Here is a 10,701-nt window from a genome sequence, read left to right on the forward strand (position 1 = left end):
ACGTGGTTGTATGAAAAACTGATGGATGGCAGTAATTGCTGAGAATTCAGTTAGGAGATTTGTTGAAGTTTCTATCCCGTCGCGGTTACCACCTGACGAAGGCCAGAGGAATAGTTGGCCGAAACGTTGTGAAACAACAAATAAAAAATGAGGATAAAAGTCCGCAATAAATAAATGGATCATCTAAATGGTTTTGGAATCCTTGAAATCTAATATTTAAAAAGCACTATGTCTGTCTGTCTCCATAGCCCCCACTCCCATTAGTAACTGATAATCCAAGAGAACTAGGTTAGGAGAATATGGAGGGCAAGATTTCCTAACCAAATTTTCCGATCTTTGGTCATTAGTGCTGTGTGACGATGAGCATTATCATGATGGAAAATGAGTCTCTTTCTGTTGACTATTATGTTTCAGATGAACATGGGTGAGAATATTGCATAAAAATGTCGATGATATTTTAATAATCTGAAAGAAAAAGTTATAAATTAATCCTGGCGATATATTTAATATGCATAAAATAAATCGCAATGGTTTAAAATGACTCTTTTTACAAGGACGCAAAAACTTTTGCAGAACCTGATGTTAGTGATTTCTTGATTTTAAAGAATAACATTTTATTGAATAAAATTTTTTTATAATAAGAATTCTGAATGAAACTTTATTTTATAAAATTACAAAAAAAAAAGCAAAATTTTAACAAAAATGTTATTCTCGCGTTACCTACATATAGTTCAAACATTTCAAAATACAACCGCCAGATACAATGCGCGGCTCTTTACAAACAAACTTCTTTCTCCAAATTTACAACATGGCAAGGAAGAAAAAAGGAAAAAAGAAACAAAACAACACACTGAAGATGGAGTATACCTCTGAAATATATTTGTGATAAATTTCAAACAAGTAAAATATTTGTTTATTTTCCTAATATTACGTTGTGATTTGGATTTCAAGCGCAGTTGATGCGTATTTTATTTTATTCAAATTAAAACAATGTTTCTATATGAACTCGCATCTTTAAAATTAATTTAGTATTCATAAGCAACAAACTCTGAAGGACAAGAATGCATGGCGTCTCATTATTAGAAGTTTGACATGAATGTCATTTGGAGTTCATGGACTCTGAATCTATACTATTTATAAAATTCTAAATGTTTATTTATTTATGTGTGTATGCCTATATACCAATAAAACTTTCAAACGGATGCACCGAATTGAAAAATTCTTTTTTCCCTGAAAGGTGTGAGCCCCTAGATTGTCTTTATCTATATATGGTTCGTAATGAACAACGCCGAGTCCCTTATTTTGGGCTTTTGGGCTGTTTCGTTTTTGTCGAAAATGTTACCTGCCCATGTCAACGGAATTTAGCACTGTCCGTATACAGTTGCGGTAACATCTTTCAGCATACAGACAGGACTTGTAGTGCAATGGATAACGCGTCTGACTATGGCTCAGAAGATTCCAGGTTCGAATCCTGGCAAGTTCGTAATAATTTTAATCATCATTTTATCCAACGTTTACTCATTATCCTTACCCTTAGTTATTTTTGTTTTTTCAGTGATTTTGTTTTGTGCATATGGGAATTTCCCATACTCTGAGTTCACAGGGTAAGCATTGATGGTAAGACGGTGTTTAGTGTACTCGATGACTCAGTGTTGTGTGTGCCGACGTGGTGCAGCCGCTAATAGTAAATAAATTTCATTTTTTTAATTAAAATTCTACTTTTTTTTTGCTGTATTTTCAAGTAATACATGCAAGTTTTCCTATTTTATTTTGAACTAGCGGTGGTACCAGGCGTTGCCCGAGTGTTTGGAGGTGTGTGTGTGTGGGGGGGGGGAGGAAATCCAAACAAATTGGAAAGTAAAGAATAAGCGAACGATGTTAAATATTAAAAAAAAAACAACGAACATGATGCAAAACAAAGAGTGAACGAAAAAGAAATGTTAAAACTTCTTTAAAAGAATTGGAAAAAACAAAAACAAAAACAAAAAGAAACAGCGAACGAGATGAAAAAATGAAAAAAAAAAAAAAAAACGAACGAAAAAAATAACATAAATAACCCTGTTTCAATATTAAAACTTTAAAAATCGAAAAAAAAAAATATATCTGACATCTCAGCCTGAACGTGCAATCTTAAGATAGCAACACTGCTACAATACCAACTGGTCTATGATGGTGTCAGCAAAATTGGGTTGTTTTTTATATTTAAACTAATTCATGAAAGAAAGTTTTTTACGCATGCGTGTATGGCTAAATTGTCATGAAGAAACGATCTTTTGCAACCCTCCCTGTAGAAAAGTGCCCAAGTGAGGGTGAAGAAATTAATATTTTTAGCCAATTTTTCAATATTTGTCGTCCGAAGGGTTGAGCTTCAAAATGATACCAATCTTACGAAAATCTGTCACCTCTGTCGAAAGTTTGTTCGAGAAATACAAACATACATACATACATACATGCATACATTTACACAGATTTTTCCTTTATATTATAGATTGTTATAATTCAGTTGTGTCAATACAGTCATTCAACGTGAAAAGAAAAAATATTGCAGCATACAAAAATGTTATTCTCACTTAGTGATGAAACGATACCAATATTTCTATCAATTCTGATACAATTATTTATTCCGTTCAAAATTCCTGACTCGCTACAATTACAGATTCCAATACTTTAAAAAATTTTTAAATATTACTTTATAGAGTTTTTTTTTCCTTTTTCGGATTACTGTTAAAAAAAAAAATGTGCATATATTTTTGCAAATAAACCTCTAAACAGGCTCGGACATATCTCAAAATTCACCCCAGAGAGAATTGCTAGCCAATTGCTCCAATGGAACTCTGATGGAAAAAGAAGAGAAAGACCAAAAATGAACTAGAAGCAGACAATCAAGACAGTGTCTTACTTAAGGGAGCGGTTTATCAGGAATTTGTTTACATTGGACTTGAAGACATCCAAGTTGTAGTCAGGTAGAAAACAGTCAAACGGAAGAGAGTTCCAAATGAACTAGAAGCAGATAATCAAGACAGATTTGATCGCAATGGAAAAAACTAGAGGGATGCTCTGGATCTGGCTTCAGATAAAAAATAATGATATACCTTGAGTGCTTCATTCGTCACAGTATGCAAGATTTCTTAAGTCTAAATTTTAGAATTAGATCCTCACAGGAGGGACCATGATATGGAGGTTGCCAACATCCATAGTAAAAATGCAATAACCTATGATTCACTTATTTATTTAATTTTTTTTTTACATGGAAGTCACCAATTATCAAGGCCCGGAGGCCACTCTGGGATTATTGCGTGTACAGTAATAAATGGGACAATATCGTAGTAACCGCTAGTAATGGATATCTGATAAAGTGTCTTACTTAAGGGAGCGGTTTATCAGGAATTTGTTTACATTGGACTTGAAGACATCCAAGTTGTAGTCAGGTAGAAAACAGTCAAATGGAAGAGAGTTCCACATGCGCGCACTTCTAAGAAAGAAGCTTTGTTCATGGAATGTACATTTTGATTTAGGCACAGATAAAGAGTGGGGAAAATTACTGACAGTGGTTTCAGCTAGACGGGTGTTTTTCATGAAAGATTGGCGAGGAGGACCAGAGATTGGAGTTCGGACGAGCACTTGCTATAGAAATAACGATAAAAGACAGGCTCGCAATGTTTCTTCTGTGGGAGAGAGGTTGCAGGGAAGAAAAAAGGCATGCCGCGCTAAGTCACGAAGTCTATTTTGAACTCTGTCAAGGCAGGATAGGTTATTTTTAGAAGCTCCAGCCCAGATGTGGCAGCAATACTCCATCCTTATCATGAATCATAGGCCCTCTACTTCCGCCAAGTGAACAGACTCAACACCTTCCAACTGCACAATCTCAAGAGAATCCTTGGAATCACTTGGCACGACCACATCTCACACAAAACTGCTCTTGATCAGGCAGACCTCTCAAACACTCCTCACACCCAACTACGACTCCAATGGTTTGGCCATGCCAGGCAAATGACCCAAAAGAATATTCTTTATGGCGAACTCACAACTGGTTCCAGACTAGTAGGAAACCTGTCCTACCCTACAAGGACGTTTGCAAGAGAGACCAGGACAAGTGACATCAACCCAGCATGCTGAAAATCCATGGCTGAAGACTTCAACTGCTGGAGAGAAAAAAAAGTGGTACTATAGAATTGATAGAATTTGAACTTGGCATGTTCAGTTCATTAGTACGTTATTATCCACTTCATCACAGCCACCTTCCCAAAACTTCAGTAAGTGATCAAGTTGCAGACATCTTGTGGACAGACTTGTACAATTTAGAAATTTATGTTGAGTCTATAACTCAGACTCTAAATTGTTTAAATTACAATTAATGGTTCCTCGTAAAATACTGAGCTTTTACTACAACTTTCCAAAATTTAATTACAGTCTGGAATTAATTTTTTTCTAGAACTGCCTGTCCGTTGAACACAGTACCTCAGGGCTGCTTTCTGAATGATGATAACATTGCTGTTTTCATGTCTAATGTAAACAAATTCTTGTTGAGTTGTACTTTTAAATAATCAATTTCTGACCTGCTATTAGGTTGGTGCCAAAACAATATCGTTTTCTCACATATGTTATTTTCATATATGATTTCAAAATTAATTTATTGATATATATATAGCCATGTTATATATCATTTTGAAGTGCGTTTTTCGCTTTATCGAATTGTGTTATTTGTTACCATTCTTCATTCATTTTTTTGCAGGCTTTTCGGCAGCATAGACAAAATTCAAATCCGCACCATTTTCTTGTTCCAGTTAAAACTAAGCTGAAAAGATGAAGACGGTTGCGGCGGGGCGACTGCGGTTGATAACGAATATTTGAAATCACAAAACCACATGAGAAATTGTTGCTGAACTCGAGGTTCACCATTTAAAACAAATAGGGAAGTAAAAAAAGTTGGATAAATGGGTGTTGCATGAATTGAATGATAATAAAAACATTTCTCGAGAGGATTGTGAAAAGTGGATCCTCTATGACAACCAGCGATGTTTGGCACAGTGGGTGGATGGTGGAGAAGCTCCACAACACTTACTGAAGCCGAACTTGCACTAAAAAAAGTCTGCAGCTGGTCTCTTCATCTCATCCATCACAGCTTCCTGGTCTCATCCATCACATCATCTTGAATCCGGGCGAAACAATTATGGCGGAGAAGTACTGTCGACAAATTGATGAAATGAACCAGAAGCTCCAACGTACGTGCCCGAGATTGGTCAATATGAAGGAACCAATTCTCCTCCATGACAACGCTCGCCTGCATGTTGCTCAGCTGACCCTGCAGAAGCTGAACGAATTGGACTACTAGACTCTGCCTCATCCGCCATATTCATCAGACCTCTCACCCACTGATTATCACTTTTTCAAGCATCTTGACAACTTCCTGTGAGAAAAATGCTTCAAAAGACGAGATGATGTTGAATCGGCCTTTAATGACTGCATCGCTTCCAGAACTCTGGATTTCTATGCTTGTTTCTCGTTGGGAAAAATGTGTCGATTCTAATGGTTCTTATTTCAATTAAAAAAGTTTATTATGAAAGGAGTTATGATTAGGGCTATGACAACAGCATATTCTTTTCAATGTTTTGCCTCTCGAATGTGTATCCTTTGATATCTTCTATGCTTTTATATAGAGTGATTTGGTTCTCAGTTGATTAACTGTGTCTAACTATGTCTGATATATACTTAAGAATCAAAACAATGAAAAGAATATGCTGTTGTCATAACCCTAGTTATGATCTTTTGAAGTTGAACATCAAAAAACGACATTATTTTTGCACCAACCTAATACAAACTGTTTTTCAGAATCTACCTGTTAAACTGAATTACCGTTATCCTTGAGTAGCATTTGGACTCCTTGATAAGCGGTGACCTGTTTGTAACAAAAAAAAAAAAGAAAAATTTGATGTGAATTATATCCTAGTATTATTGAATAATATCTTGATTTGTCTGCATACTCCAAACAGTCTCGCTACATGGTTGAGAACAAAATCCTGCCTCTTTTGATCTTGGGTCAATCTTCTGTATCTTCAATCATCATCATATCATATGAATCCGAAGATTCTATTGTTGGCATTGGTTTCCCAGATATTTTTCTAGTCGGAATTCTTTCTAGAAAGACATCAAGAATTAAGGGACGGACCACAAGAAGGTTGCAGACATCCTAAGTGAAAGTGATTTTTGTGGAATGAACTGGATTCGAACTTGGAACACCCAGGTCGTCAGTCTGTGTCGTTAACCACTTGACCACCGTCTTCAATTAAATTTTTATATGCATTCTTTACAAAATTGAGTAAAAGAACATTAATTTCTTTTTTTCCAACACCAAGTTTTTAATGGATCTGTTAATCTTAAGTTTCTTTTTGATATCCGCATTTCTTTGTTTATCTTGCAGAGTTACTCCAAGAATAATTCAATTTTAAATACATTTATCTTCCTTTCATGATCTGCTAGTGTAGCCCATGTTTCAATGGCTCCCATGTTTTGGTATTCATTGCAAGAGCTTAAGTTTGCTGAAAACTCATCTGCTGATCGACATGGATGGATCATGTTGAAGCTGAAATCTCATATACAGGGTGTTTCAAAATGGTTGACCCCATTCTAAATGCCCATATCTCGGAAACTACTTGATGTATCTTAATAAAACTAAATACACTTTATGTTGAAGGTTATAAATTTTATTGGTTAAATTTACAAAGAAAAGTACAAATATTTGTTGGTTCTGTGACAGATTTTCAGAAATGTTCAATATAAGCGCCGCCCGTGACTCTGCACATGTCGAGTCAGTATTCGAGCTTGTGCCAAACTCGCTGTAGCATTGACATATGCATAAGCAGCCCTTTTCTTGGAACTTTTGGTGCCAAGTCCTAATTTGTTTTGTAGTTGGTGCCTTCTTTGCAAAATTTGTGAAGAAGACACGCTGCACTGTCTTTGGTGACTGAGTCCAAGCATACTCTAATATGCAAAATGCCTTTTCTTTTGAAGTTAACGGCATTTCTTAACCTGAAATGATAGAAATGCCAAACTTTACACACAAAAACTTGAAACGTTTCTACACTAGCTGTGAAAATTTGAGGTCATTCCAATGAAAATTGTCAAAATTATTAGCCTACAAAATGGGGTCAAACATTTGGAACACCCTGTATTTATTTATAACCAGCAGAGAGACCCGACGTTGCCTAGGATTGAATGATGATTAGGGTTATGATAAGAGAATATTCTTTTCATTATTTTGACTCTCGTGTATATATCAGTTAATATCTCATATGTTTTTAGATAGAGTGATGTGGTTCTCGATTGATTAACTGTGTCGGATATATACTCGAGAGTCAAAACAATGATAAGAATATTCTCATGTCATAGCCCTAATGATGATCAACGAATGTTTCACATTCCCATATTTTTATTGTCATCTAAATTGGTGAAATTGACCATTTTTCAATCAAATCGATTGATTGCCTGCTCTAGTTGAGGACCCATCACGATGCACCAGGAAGAAGCTTCACGGGCCTCCTTGTACTGACTTAGTCCACAATGCATTGTAGTTTAAATTGCACTGTAGAGAACCTACTGTTGATTTTATAAAATTATTTTTATATATATATAGCTTGAATTAAAGTTTAAAATGCAAAAGTTAAGTATCTTATCTTCAATTATGCTCTAAACAGAAACATTCATTTCGAACTTATACCTGTCATATCAAAGAACCTACTGTTGATTTTATATGCTGGGCCTTTCTGCTTGTGTGTTAACTTCTCAAATGTACTTGTGATGTTAGGTTGTATAAAATGTTAACTTTGGTCAAAATCACCTGTTCATTTTTTCATTGGAGTTTTTTGATTATCAATTATCGATACTTTTTGTAGACATTTTGATGCAGAACCCATCTAAGAACACTGCCAGATACATAAAGTATATTTGTGCCAAATTTCATAAAAATCGGCCCAGCCATTTTAGAGTCCACAGGGAACGAACTCACGCACACACAGACAAAGTTCCTTTTATATAATAGTTGAGATCTAGATAGAGGTAGCAAAATGGAGAAGTGAGGGGTGGGGGTGCCCTACTGGAGGCCACTTCAGGATAAGTGTTAGATAACGGGACAGTATGATCAGTAATGGTGGAACTTTGGTAAAGCTTAATTATTTATTAAGACAACTCAACAAGAATTTATTTACATTAAACTTGAAAACGATTATGTTATATTCAGCTGGGAAACAGCCCCACATTATTTTTTTTCCACGAAAGAACAGGAAAGAAATTCTGCTCATGGAATTTTCGTTTAGTTTTAGGCATAGATAGAGTGTTAGGGAAATTGTTGATGTTGTTGTAGCTAAACAAGCATTTGTTGTGAATGTTTTATAAGGGAGTCATAGATTGAAGTTCAGTCGAGCGCATACCATAAAAGTAACGTTAGATCAGAGATAGACTTGCAACGTCTCTTCTGAGAGAAAGAGGAAGTAGGGAGGCAAAAAGCTATTTCGAAGACGGTTTTGTATACACTATCAAGGCAGAAAAGAGTACTCTTAGGAGTTTCTCCTCCAATAGTGGCAAGAGTACTTCTTAGGACATATTTGACTCTTTTATAAGTAGGAGAGTGAGATACTTTCTGGAGTGGTAGAATGATCCAACAATTTTGCCAATGATTTTGGCAACAGATCTGATGTAGGTCTTCCATCTCAGAAGTTTGTCAAAACAGGATGTTTCCTCGACGAGAGCTGTTCATTTCAACTGGGATCAAGTAGCAATTTGAGCATTATTGGTAAAAAAATAGAAGTTTGGTTTTGGATGCAGTCATGGTAACTAGCCATCTTTTACCCCATTGTGCCACATGCTCCAGGTCGGAGGAGAGAAAACCAAAAAGATTTTGATGTGAAGAAGGCACGCTGCATTCTCTTTGGTGACTCTAATATGCAAAACGCCTTTTCTTTTGAAGTTAACGGCATTTCTTAACCTGAAATGATAAAAATGCCAAACTTTACACACAAAAACTTGAAACGTTTCTACACAAACTGTGAAACAGCCCCACAGCTTTTGAAGTGTTGCCATAGATGGTAGCATCATGTGCATGGACGTCGACGAATCATCACAGAACATGATTTGGGAGATTTCTGATGAAGATCAGGAAAAGAGTTGGGCTCTGGATAGATTACTTAGGCAGGTCAGCATTAATACCATGAAATTTGGATTTCTACCCATCAACGATTACTTCAATAAACTTATCAGAGAGAAAAGATTTGATGGTTGAGAGGACATTTCCAGTTATTCTGTAGCTGGAAATCTTGTGAAGCAGACCTTTATGCCAAACCCTATCAAATGCCTTAGATATGTCAAAAGCTATTGCTCGAGAAACAAGGCCATCATCAATAGATTCACTGATCCTGTGTGATATAACCATCAGCACATCAGCTGTCGATCTTTCACAGCAGAAACTATATTACTTGTCGCTGAATAGGTTGTTTTTGCTGACGTGGTCAACAACTTATCTATTTATCACAAACTCAAGCAACTTACTCATGATGCACAGGAGACCGATCCCCCATATTTTTAAATACTAAAACAGACTGTTGAGGTTTTCTAAGATGTTGGGAAGCATCTCTCTTTAAGGCAAGGTTTAAACAACGTTGTAAATATAGGAGCTACTTCCAGTTGCAGTTTTTGAGAACTATAATTGGAATGTTATCAGGGTCAATTGCTTTGCTGGAATCAAGGGTTTTTGATAAGCCTGGAAACATCCTGGATAGATATATGGATATCACTCAGAGTATTTTCAGTCCTGGGAAGAAAATTCAGGGGGTTAGCAGATCTTATCACACAGGGTGAAGTTTGATGCAAAGTTAGCGAAGAATTTGGTTTAGTCAGATGTATAATCACTTCAGGTCTCCATTGATAATGGTTGGAATGGAAGATGCACATCTGTTTAGAACCCTGTCTGTTATGCGCCAAACTTTTGTGAACCTCTACTCATTTACTTTAGGCTTGACAGTTAGAGTAAAAGACTCTCTTGCATTTTCTATACCTTTTTTCAGTGGCGGCTGACAATTCTAAAGGCTCTTTCTTTAGTTTTAATCATCTATTTTGTTTAAAGCAATTGAAATAATGATTTCTGTATGCAATTGCAGTGGAACACTTAAGGGTGTACCATGATTGGCTAGTTGGTATCTACTGAAATTATTTGATGGTATATAAATATCTATACAAAGAGTTAGCCTATCTGTTAAGTCGGATCCTACAGAGAACATGTTAGTCAATCTGTTAAGTCGGATCCTATAGAGAACATGTTAGTCAATCTGTTGTCGGATCCTATAGAGAACATGTTAGCCAATCTGTTAAGTCGGATCCTATAAAGAACATGTTAGCCAATCTGTTAAGTCGGATCCTATAGAAAACATGTTAGCCAATCTGTTAAGTCGGATTCTATAGAGAACATGTTAGCCAATCTGTTAAGTCGGATCCTATGAAGAACATGTTAGCCAATCTGTTAAGTCGGATCCTATAGAGAACATGTTCTTTTTAAACATGGAGCAGAGGGATATTTCTGATATGAACATTTGGAAACTGTTGCAGTTGGCCATCGATTATGAGGGAGAGGGACATCTGAGGTCTTATTACACTTTGTTTTGATCTTAATTGAGATGACCGAGTGATCGGAGAATCACAGTGGAATGGCAGCAGCAC

The 10,701-nt window shown here is 36.1% G+C and overlaps 1 non-coding gene across 1 annotated transcript; it reads left to right on the top strand.

Annotated features, from left to right (window-relative positions):
* Positions 1–1,410: 1,410 nt before the first annotated feature.
* Trnah-aug (transfer RNA histidin (anticodon AUG)) lies at positions 1,411–1,483 on the top strand. The gene has a single exon. It is a non-coding gene; the product is annotated as a tRNA-His (tRNA).
* The last annotated feature ends 9,218 nt before the right edge of the window (positions 1,484–10,701 follow it).

Source organism: Euprymna scolopes, chromosome 12 (assembly GCF_053919585.1).
Source record: "Euprymna scolopes isolate OS-2025 chromosome 12, ASM5391958v1, whole genome shotgun sequence".
In the NCBI taxonomy this organism is placed as follows: domain Eukaryota; kingdom Metazoa; phylum Mollusca; class Cephalopoda; order Sepiida; family Sepiolidae; genus Euprymna; species Euprymna scolopes.